The 11,696-nt window shown below is 39.6% G+C and overlaps 1 pseudogene; it reads right to left on the bottom strand.

Moving 5' to 3' along the window:
- Positions 1-228: 228 nt before the first annotated feature.
- LOC119517549 lies at positions 229-3,483 on the bottom strand (annotated as a pseudogene).
- Positions 3,484-11,696: the final 8,213 nt, after the last annotated feature.

Raw genomic sequence — 11,696 nt, 5'->3', positions numbered from 1 at the left:
GGGAATTAACTTCATAATAAGTGCAGAGGGATTCATGTGAAAAATGTGAAAATATATGAAACCATCAAACCCTGAAAACATCAACTCCAAAATCAAGTCACAAAATGACTAAGAACGGCAATATATGTACATCAATGAATGTTTAATATGCATATGTTTGAAAATAGCCATAGGCATATAGATGACATAGTTAATCTACATTTATAACATGTTTTACAAGAGGGTTAATTAATTGTTTATTGGGAAAGAGTCTACGGTACATTACCTAAAAACAAGCCATCTTCTTATCTAGTTTCTGACCATAAAAAAATGGACTGACACACAGCATTCTTTTCATTTGACTCAATGCCAAAAATATACTTTATTGATACACCAATTTTTCTGAAACACTTTTTTCATTGCCTCTTTTACATCTTTGTTCCTTAAACTGTGGATGACAGGATTCATCATGGTAATCACAGTAGTGTAAAATATAGACACTATCATATCATGGTCCAAAGCATAGCTGGAACTTGGCCTCACTTACATGAAGAGGATTGTCCCATGATAAAGTGACACTCCAGTTAGGTGAGATCCACAGGTGGAAAAGACTTTTTGCCTCCCTTCAGCAGTACACATCCTCAGAATGGCCAACCAAATAAAACTGTAAGAGATCAAGACTATTAATATAGTAATTATCTCAATAGAGCCAACAAAGTAGAAGAGTAGAAGCTGGTTGATGTAAGTGTCAGAACAAGAAATTGCAAGAAGTGGAAGAATGTCACAAAACACATGTCTAATTTCATTGGGTGCACAGAAGGATAGGCTAAATGTGGCCACTGTATGCAATGTAGCATTCAAAATGCCACCAACATAGAGAGCAATGATCAGTGGCACATAGACCTGGGGTGACATGTTAACTGAATACAGCAGTGGGTTGTAGATTGCTACATAGTGATCATAAGCCATTGCAGCCAAGAGAGAGCATTCTGTGGTCCCAAAAGTAACAACCAGAAACATCTGTATTGCACATCCAATAATGAAATGGTTTTATTCTCTGCTAGTAAATTGACTAACATTTTGGGAGTGACAACTGAAAAATAGCAGGCATCCATGAATGACAGCACACTTAGAAAATAGTACATGGGGTTGTGGAGCTGGGAATCCCCAATGACCAATGCAACCAGTCCCAAATTTCCTGTCAGAGTAAAAAGGTAGATTGCTAGAAAGAGGAAAAACAGGGAGCTATTTAGCTCAATATTATCTGTGAAGCCCCTCAATGTAAACAAGGAAGGAAAGAAGGAAGGAAGGAAGAAGGGAGGAAGGGATGGAGGGAGAAAAGGAGGGAAGAAGGGAAGCACATAATATAACCAAGCCAGCATAAAGCACAAAAATTAAAGGAGAAATTTTTCACAACATAATTCCACCTTCTTAGCATGTTGACTCCCTGATGGCCAAGAGTACATGAGCATAAATTGAGAAGAACAACAAAACAATTTTTATGTTGATATGTTTTGAGGGAGGGTAATAGTTTGTGTACTGAGGAAACAACTATATGTGCTATAAATATAACTACAGAAAGATAAATATATACACTGTGATGGTACGAATATTTCCTCCTTGTTTTGTCATGAGTATGTTTTTATACATATATATCTTTGTTTTCTCCTCTATCTTATCCCCTTATCATATGACATACATTGTATTGTTCATTTCATAGTATTTAAGATATAGGACATCAAATTTAAGAGTGAATGTTAACCAAGGACTTGCACTCTATTCTGGAGAGACTTAGTGCATTTCTGGCTGTACACAGGTCATCTGAGTATGGTTAGGTGAAACATATGTCTGTTTTTGTGTTCTATTTAGAGATTGAGTATTGCTTAAGGTGATGTGTATAACTGCCAAGTTGACAAGGGTTGGACTGTGATGGTCAGGTTCATGTGTCAACTTGGCCAAGTGATGGTGTCCAAGTGTCTGGTCAAGCAAGCACTGGCCTATTATTGCAAGGATATTTGTGGCTGGTAATCAAACAAAAGGCTGGTTTGCTAAATCATCAGTCAATTGATTGCATCTGTGGCTAATCATATCAATGAAGTGAACATCTTCTGCAATGTGAGAATTCAATCAGCTGGATTTAACCCAATCATTTGAGGACTTTCAAGCAAGAAGAGAGAGAAGTTTCACTTCTTCTTCAGCCATCAAGTCTCTCCTGGGGAATTCATTGAAGGCCTTCGGAGTTGCTGGTTAGCTGCCTGCCTTATGGAATTTGGACTTGTACTCCCCCACAGTTGCTTAGGGCACTATTAGAAAATCTCATATTCACAGACATCTCCTGTTGATTCTGTTTCCCTAGAGAACTCTGACTAATACGCTTTGGAACCAGGAGTGGTTCTTGAGAAACAATCCTAAAATGGGCTTTTACAATTGGTTTTCTACTCTGATTAGATTCAAAGGCACTAATGAATATTTCCAAAAATCAAGATGGCACTGATAGTCCATGGCATAAGTTGGCAATGGAGATATGCAAAATATCACCATTTGACTCTCCTAATCATACTATTATATGAGACAAGTTTCTGGGTGACAGTGTTTTTGACACCTGTACCAGTTTGTATGTATTATGTCCCCCAGAAAAAGCCATGCTTGATGCAATCTTGTGAGGGCAGACATATTGGTGTTGATTAAGTTGGAACATTTGCATTGGGTTGTTTCCATGGAAATGTGCCCCACCCAACTGTATGTGATAACTCTGGATAATTTTCATGAAGGTGTGGCCCCACCCATTCAGCATGGGTCTTGATTAGTTTAGTAGAACACTATAAAAGCTCAGACAAAAGAAGCAAGCTTGCTACAGCCAAGAGGGACACTTTGAAGAATACACAGAAGCTGAGAGAGAGGAGCTGCAGATAAGAGACAGTTTGAAGAGTGCTGTTGAAAGCATACACTTGCTCCAGAGAAGCTAAGAGAAGACAAATGCCCCAAGAGCAACTGAGGCTGACATTTGGAAGAGGAGCTGTGGCCTAGAGAGGAACATCCTGGGAGAAAGCAATGTTGAAATCAGTACTTGGAGCAGATGCCAGCCATGTGCCTTCCCATCTAACAGAGGTTTTCTGGACACCATTGGCCCTTGTCCAGTGAAGGTACCCAATTGTTGATGTGTTATCTTGGATGTTTTGTGGCCTTAAGACTGTAACTATGTAACCAAATAAACCCCCTTTATAAAAGCCAATCCATTTCTGGTATCTTGCGTACTGGCAGCATTGGCAAACTGGAACAGATTTTGGTACCAGAGAAGTGGGGGTGCTGGTGCTGCTGAGTTTGCAAATACCAAACATGTTGGAACAACTGTTTAAATGGATAAGAGGAAGATTCTGGAAGAATTGTGAGGAGATTGATAGAAAAGGCCTAAACTCCTTTGAAAAGACTGGTTGTAGAAATATGGACGCTAAAGATACTTCTGATGAGGACTTGAGCATAAATGATGAATGTATTGTTGCTAACTGGAAGAAAGGTGATCCTTATTTTAAAGTGGCAGAGAATTTGGCAAAATTGAGTCCTGCTGTCAGATGGAAGGAAGAATTTGAGTGATGATCTGGGATACTTGGCTGATGAGATTTCAAAGCTAAAAGTTGTAGATATAGCATGGCTTCTCCTTGCAGCTTATATTAAAATGTGAGCTCAGAAAGATAAACTTAGAACTGAACTCTTGGGTTCAAAGAAACCAGAAGCTGATGGTTTGGAAAATTCCAGGCTTCTGGGGGTGGAACCCCAGAAGCTTCAGCCCCACATGAGGATTTAACCAATCATGGAACTTGACCACCATTTCAGTACAAGTGGGATCAGAGATGGAGTTATCCAGACAGGATTTGTGGAAAGTCCTATTGTTTGATGGTTTTGACCCCTGTGTGCTTCATGCAAAGCCAACAGAATTTTTGTGAGGTCTTTATAGACAGAGCCACTACTGGTCTGGACTGGAGGGGACAGAGGAACAAACTGAAGGAAAAAATGTCTTCAAAGACAGAGCCAAGGAGGTTGAGGTCTGGAATCAAAAGGTCTCAGGCTGGGAGAGCAGAATGGCCCAAGCACATGGAAAGGGTGAGTTTGCTCCAGAGGTTGAGGAAAGCCTGTCCACCACCCCACTGTTCTGAAGGGGTTGAGCATGTGTCCCAGAGATGGAAGAGAATCCGGGTGCTGCACTGATGATTGAGGAGGGTGGGGCCAAAAAAAGTTCTCCCCAATGTGTGGATATGTTGGAGCAGTCAACCCAGAGTTTGGAGAAAAAAGGGCTGCTTCAAAGGCCCTTAGGAAGGGTTAGACTCCTGCTGTCTCAAGCCCCAAGAATAAAATGCCATTCTCTAAATGACTCTGACTTTGAAATCTAATAGGGTGTGCCTGGTGGGTTTTAGGAATTGTTTTTTTCCCTTAAACTCTGTTTTCCTTTCAGTTTCTCCTTTTGGCAATGGGAATGTCTATCCTATGACTGTCCCTCCTTTGTATATTGGAAACACATAGCTTGTTCTAAGTTTCACAGATCCACAGCTAAAGAAGAATTAGGCTTTAGGACTGAACATGCCAGTAATTGATTTTGATGAGATCTTGTACTTAACTACTGTTACAGAAATGATTTAAGTTTCTGTGATATTGTGATGGGATGAATGTATTTTGCATATGGAAAGATTATGTTTTTCTGGGGTCCAGGGGGTGGAATGTACCAGTTTGCATGTGTTATGTCCTCCAGAAAAAAGCCATGTTCTTTGATGCAATCTTGTGGGGGCAAGCATATTGGTGTACACTGGATACGGTTATAAGAGAAAGGGATGAGCTGAAGGCTTCAAATTTGAAACTTAAGAACAGTATGACAAATGTAAAGATTTCTATATGTTCTCTGAAAGAAAATCTTATTTCCTTTGGCCACAGACTTGAGATATCTGAAAAGCAGATCCAGAGTCTCATTGTGTGAGCAGCAGATTGATGCTGTCAACTAAAATCTCAACCTTGCAGAGTGTCTGCTGTCAAAGTAAAGGCATTGACTGTGGAAAAGAATGGAATCCTGAAAATTAAGATGGGGACATATGGGTCGATAATGATGGCAGTGGGGACACTGGAACCCTGGATTCTGCTGAGTCTTTTCTAGATATACCTGTAATGGCCTGCCCTGAGGAAATGGCCACACACCTCAAGCTTGCCCTGAGAAAACAGCCCCCCACCTCCAGTCTGACCTGAGGAGATAGCTACCCAACTTCCAGCCTTCCTTGAGGAAACAGCTTCCTGACATCCAATCTGCCCTGAGGAGCCTACTACCCAACATCCGTCTAAGGAGATTAACACTTCCGTGCCTGCCAAACCTCTAATCACCACCCCTGAGGAAATAGCCCTCGCTCCTCTGTCTAGAGAGATTAATCCTCTTTCAGCAGATGAAAGTGCAATGGAATGTCCTGAGGTAATTTACTTCTAATTCTTTTCATGACCCACTCCCACCACTCTTTTCCTCAAGACCTGTAACTAGACTAAAGTCCCAAGAGATCCCAAAAGGTGAGGTACAAAGTATGACCCATTAGGAAGTATACCACATTTGTAAGGAACTGCATACATTTTCCAATTTATATAGACAGAAATCAGGGGAATATGTGTGGGAATGAATATTAAAGGTGTGAGATAATGGTGGAAGAAATATAAAGTCAGATCAGGCTGAATTTATTGATATGGGCTGAGTAAGCAGAGATTCTGCATTCAGTGTTGTTTAAGGGGTTAGAAAGGATATTAACAGTTTGTTTGGGTGGTTGGCTGTAACATGGGCCAAAGGTGGCCCACATTTCCTGAGGTCAAAATTCCAGAACTGTCCTGGTGTAATGTAGAGGAGGGGATCCAAAGGCTTAGAGATATTGTAATGTTAGAGTGGATTTCTCATGGAAGACATGTTCACATACCACAGGAATGTCTAGAAGACACACCTTTTACTAGGACTATGAGGGATACGGTTGTGAAACTAGCTTCAACATCCCTTAAGAGCTCTGTATTCATCCTTCTCTGTAGGTCAGATATTACTGTGGGTACTGTTCTCACTGAGCTAGAATCCTTAAACACAATGGGGATAATCAGTTTCTCAGTTGGCAGATGCCACATGTCAGCATTTAATCACCAAAGAGGAGGTAGGCATGGCTACCATAATGGAAAGCAGACTCAAAGCAACAGTCAAAATAGTCTCAGGCACAGAAACCTATGGCACTGGCCAGTAGATCATGGAGTGCCTAGAAGTAAAATAGATGGGCAGACCAAGAACATTTTTGATCTGTGTAAGCAGAAGAATTCTAGGTCAAGTGACAAAAATCTACCTTGAATTACAAAAATAGAGAGTCATGGCCCCTTAATCAATTCCCAGAATTGAGACAGTCTGCAGACCCAGAGCCCCTTAAATGAAGGGAAGGACCCTGTTACACTGCCAAAAATTTATATTATTAATCTTCCTCCAAGCTTTCCCCAAGGGAAACTAAGGCATTTTACCAGAGTAACTGCATTGGGGAAAAGGAGATGATCAGATATTTGGGGGATTATTAGACACTAGCTCAGAAGTGACAAAAATTCCAGAAGGTATAAAATGTCACTCTGATCTACCAGTCAGAGTAGGGGCTTAAGGAGGTCAGGTGATTGATGGAGTTTTAGGTCAGGTCCATTTCATGGTGGTTCCAGTTGGTCCCCAGACCCATTCTGTGTTCATTTCTCCAGTTACAAAATGCATAATTGGAATAGACATACACAGCAACTGGCAGAATCAGCACACTGGTTCCCTGACTCATGGACTGAGGGATATTATGGTAAGAAAGACCAGGTGGAAGCCACTAGAACTGTCCCTGTCTAGCAAAATATTAAAACAGAAGAAATACTGGATTCCTAGAGGGATTACAGAGATTAATGCTACTCTTAAGGACTTGAAGTGTGCAGGGATGGTGATTCCCACCACATCCCATTCAATTCTCCTATTTGACCAGTGCAGAAAACATATGGATCTTGGAAGATGACAGTGGATTATTGTAAACTTAATCAGGTTGTAACTCCAATTTCAGCTGCTATTCCAGATGTGGTAACATTGCTTGAGAAAATCAACATATCCCTTGGTACCTGGTGCCAGCTATTGATCTGGCAAATGGGTTTTTCCTTAATAGCTGCTAGGAAGGACCACCAGAAACAGTTTGCATTCAGATGGCAAGTCCAGCAATATACCTTCACTATCTTACCTCAGGGATATATCAACTTTTCAGCCCTATGTCATAATATTGTCAGCAGGGATCTTGATCATTTCATCCTCTCAGAAGACATCACACTGGTCCATTATATTGAGATATGTTGATTGGATCTAGTGAGGAAGAAGCAGCAACTATTCTAGACTTATTGGTAAGGCATTTGCATGTCAGAGGGAGGGAGATAAATCCAAGAAAAATACAGGGGACTTCCACCTCAATAAAATTTCTAGGTGTCCAGTGGTGTGGGGCATGTTGAGAAATCCCTTCTAATGTAATGGATAAGCTGTTGTATCTGACCCCTCCTTACAACCGAAAAAGAGGCACAATACCTAGTTGGCCTTTTCGGATTTTGGAGACATCATATTCTTTATTTCAGTTTGCTACTCTGGCCCACTTAGCAAGTGACCAGAAAAGTTTCTAGTTTTGAGGGAGATGTAAAAAGATGAGGCTGTGGAACATATCCATGCTGCTGTGAAATCTGTTCTGCCACTTGGACCATATGATTCATATGACACAATGGTATTGGAAGTGTCAGTCACAGACATGCTATTTGGAGACTTTGGCAGGCTCCTGTAGGGGAATCATAATGCAGGTCCTTACTATTTTGGAGTAAACCCTTACCATCCTTTTAGATAACTAATTTCCTTTTGAGAAACACCTTTTGGCCTTATATTGGGATTTAGTAGAGACAGAGGCCTAACACTGGGCCACCAAGTTACCAGGAGACCTGAGCTGGGTGTTGTCTGACACGCCAAGCCATAAATTTGGGCATGCACAGAAGCATGCCATCATAAAACGGAAATGGTATATATGAGATAGGGCTTGAGCAGGTCTGGAAGATACAAGTAAGCTACATGAGGAAGTGGCCCAAATGTCCATGGCCCCCACTCCTGCCAGATTACATTCTCTTTCCTAGCCCATAGCTATGGCCTTATGGGGAGTTCCTTACAATCAGTTGATTAAGGAAGAGAAAACTCAGGTGCGGTTTATAGACAGTTCTGCACATTCTCATGGAATTCTCTGGTCTTACCATACTCCCTGTCATTCAGAGGCAGCTGTGTTGATAGAACAGTGGAATGGCCTTTTGAAGACTCAATTATGGCACCAACTAGGTGGTAATACCTTGAGGGCTGCAACAGTGTTCTCCAGGAGGCTGTGTATGCTCTAAATCAGCATCCACTCTATGGTGCTGTTTCTCCCATAGCCAGGATTCATGGTTCAAGGAATCTAGGGTTGGAAATTGTTGTGACACCACTCACTATCATGCCTAGTGATCCCCTAGGAAAATTTTTGCTTTCTGTCCCTGCAATCTTAATCTCTGTGGTTTACAAGTCTTAGTTCCAAAAACAGGAGTGCTCCCACAAGGAGACACAAAATTTATTCCATTGAACTTGAAGTTAAGGCTGCCACCTGGCCACTTTGAGCTTATGCCCCTGAATCAACAAGGATGGTAGGGGATTCCTATAGTGGCTGGGGTGATTGATCCTGACTATCAAGGAGAAATAGGACTGCAACTACACAATGCAGGTAAAGAAGAGTTTTCCTGTAATACAGGAGATCCTCTAGGGCATCTCTTAGTACTACCATGCCCTGTGATTAAGGACAATGGAAAACTGCAACAACCCAATCCAGGCAGGACTACCAATGGTCCAGAAACTTCAGGAATGAAGGTTGGGGTCACCCCACCAGACAAAGTAACAAGGCCACCTGAAATGCTTTCTGTGAGTAAAGGGAACATGGAACAGGTAGTGGAAGAAGGTAATGATAAATATGATCTATGACCATGTGACTGGTTACAGAAATGAGGATTGTGATAGCATAATATTTCCTCCTTGTTTTGTTATGAGTATGTTTGTATTTGTACAGAAAGCAAATATCTTTGTTTTCTTCTCTATCTTAGCCTATCATATTACATAAGTTGTATTGTTCATTTCATAATATTTAAGTTATGGGTTACCAAATTTGAGTGAAAGTTACCCAAGGACTTGCACCATATTCTGGAGAGATTTAGTGCATTTCTAGTTGTATGCAGTAGAGCTGAGTATGGTTGGGTGAAACATATGTCTGTTTTTGTGTTCTATTTAGAGATGAAGTGTGGTTTAAGGTGATGTATATAACTGTGAAGTTGACAAGGGGTGGACTGTGATGGTCAGGTTCATGTGTCAACTTGGCCAAGTGATGGTGCCCAAGCATCTAGACAAGGAAGCACTGGCCTAACTGTTATTACAAAGACATATGTGGCTGGTAATAAACCAGAAGGCTGGTTTATTAAATCATCAATTGATTGCATCTGTGGCTGATTACGTCAATGAAGGAGCATATTCCACAATAAGATAATTCAATCAGCTGGATTTAACCCAATCATTTGAAGACTTTTAAGTGAGAAGAGAGAGAGATTTCACTTCTTCTTCAACTAGGAAGTTTATCCTGGGGAGTTCATCAAAGACTTTCACTGGAGTTACCAGCTCACTGCCTGTACTATAGAATTGGGACTTGAGCAACCTGCCCTATGGAATTTGGACTTGTGCATCCTGCCTTACATAATTGGACTCATGCACCCCCACAGTTGTGTGAGACACTTTGATAAAATCTCATATTTACAGATGTCTCCTGTTGGTTCTGTTTCCCTAGAGAACCCTAACACACACACACACACACACACACACACACACACATATGTATACATAATTTAGATTTATATATACATATATTATATAAGTATTATGTGTGGGAAAGTGTATGTGTATGTGTATGTACGTCAGTCTAATCAACATATTACATGTGTGTATGAAATAGCAAGAGGCAGTCCATTATGCAAACATAGAAAGAATGAGAGGTATATTCTGGGGATTATTCTTTATCTGAGTTTACTTTATTAAAATTATGTCATTAAAATTAACTAAAAATATAAGAATGTATTGAGGAGGCACAGTATTATTTTGGAAAACTGAGATTTTGACAACAGAATTCCTGGATTTTAAGTCTCAGCTCAACCACCTAATCATGGACTGTCATGGACAGTGCAGAAATTCTTGAACTCTGAAAAACTCAAAGAGAAGATATATAAACTTCATGGGAATCAGTGTCTGATGAGCTAATAGCACCCAGAGAAGTACTAAATTATAGTATATAATATATAAATAATATATTTTATTCTATATTAAATTCACACACATTATATTGTTTGTGTGTATATATATACACATAATTATGTATATATGCATATGATTTCTTGGTAGGTGTATATGTGTGTCTGCATAATTGTGCTAATCTGGCATAGAGCTGTGCTTTTTTGACCTTTAATTATTTTTATGCTTTATAATTTTTCCCACATTGACATATTAAATGGACTATTATTTTCTTAGTTTAAGTTGATTCACAACTTTGTTTAAACAAATTTGAATGCTAAACTTTATATAATTAGTGCAAATGAGACATGTGTAACAATTTCCATGAATTGAAAAACAACAAAATTTCCATGAATTGAAAATTTCCATGAATTGAAAAACAACAAAAATTATAAATATTCAAACATTTTAAATAATAAAATGTCTGCAAACTATATAAAACCATCTCCCTGTATTGTATTTTGTGAAATACTGGCAAAAGAAATTACAATAGTTGGAGTTAATCATAAGCCTATGAAAATCACTTTAGTTTAAGTGTTTCCATGTTAGAATATATTTCAAGATTAAGTATAGATTTTAGATTTATGTGGAGACAATAAAATCATCATATTAAAAAATATGTATTTTCACTCAACCCATTAAGCAGCAATAGAGTCTACGCATTTTTAATGGATTGCTCTCAAAGTACAAATTCTGGAGAGAAAAAATGAGTGGGGTGAAGTGGTGCATCCATAGAAGAGGTATTAATCTTGAAAGCCAAGACTGTCCATTGCTAGGGATGAATACTCAAGAAAGATTTCTGGTTTTGTGTTCTTACTATGTTTTTGTTAGTTTTGTAATTCTGCACAAATAACATTGAATACTTAAAAGAACTAATAATTCAGAGCTTATACAGCAAACCACAGAGAATATAAAATGAGTCATTTTGCTGACCACAAGCAATGGGGGCTCAACTTGAGATTGAGAACGTTTGTAGGATATTGCCAATGTTGAACTTTACCAGAGTCCCTTTGTTCCTGGAAAAAAAGAAAAGTGAATAAATGCTCCCTCCCCTTGTGTTCCAGAAATGTGCTTATTGCAAAGGACCATCATTCTTCCTATGACTCAAATGTGACTCATGGATGCTTCCCTTGCTTACCTGTGACTAGGCCAGAAACAGACCCTTCAAATTTCCATTCTTTATCTCAACAATGATTAGCTCAATTGTTTATCCCCACTGATCAATCAGAATAAAATGCCTGTTAACCAAACCGCAGTTAAGATCCTCTCCTTTCCCTAAGCCACTGAATTCTGAACTGCGCTCAGCCTGAGTCAGCATATGGTTAATCCTTAAGGGTTCCCTCCACAA

This window comes from Choloepus didactylus, chromosome 21, assembly GCF_015220235.1.
Source record: "Choloepus didactylus isolate mChoDid1 chromosome 21, mChoDid1.pri, whole genome shotgun sequence".
In the NCBI taxonomy this organism is placed as follows: Eukaryota; Metazoa; Chordata; class Mammalia; order Pilosa; family Megalonychidae; genus Choloepus; species Choloepus didactylus.
Note: the sequence above shows the minus strand (reverse complement) of the source record. Positions and strands in the feature narration are given on the sequence as shown.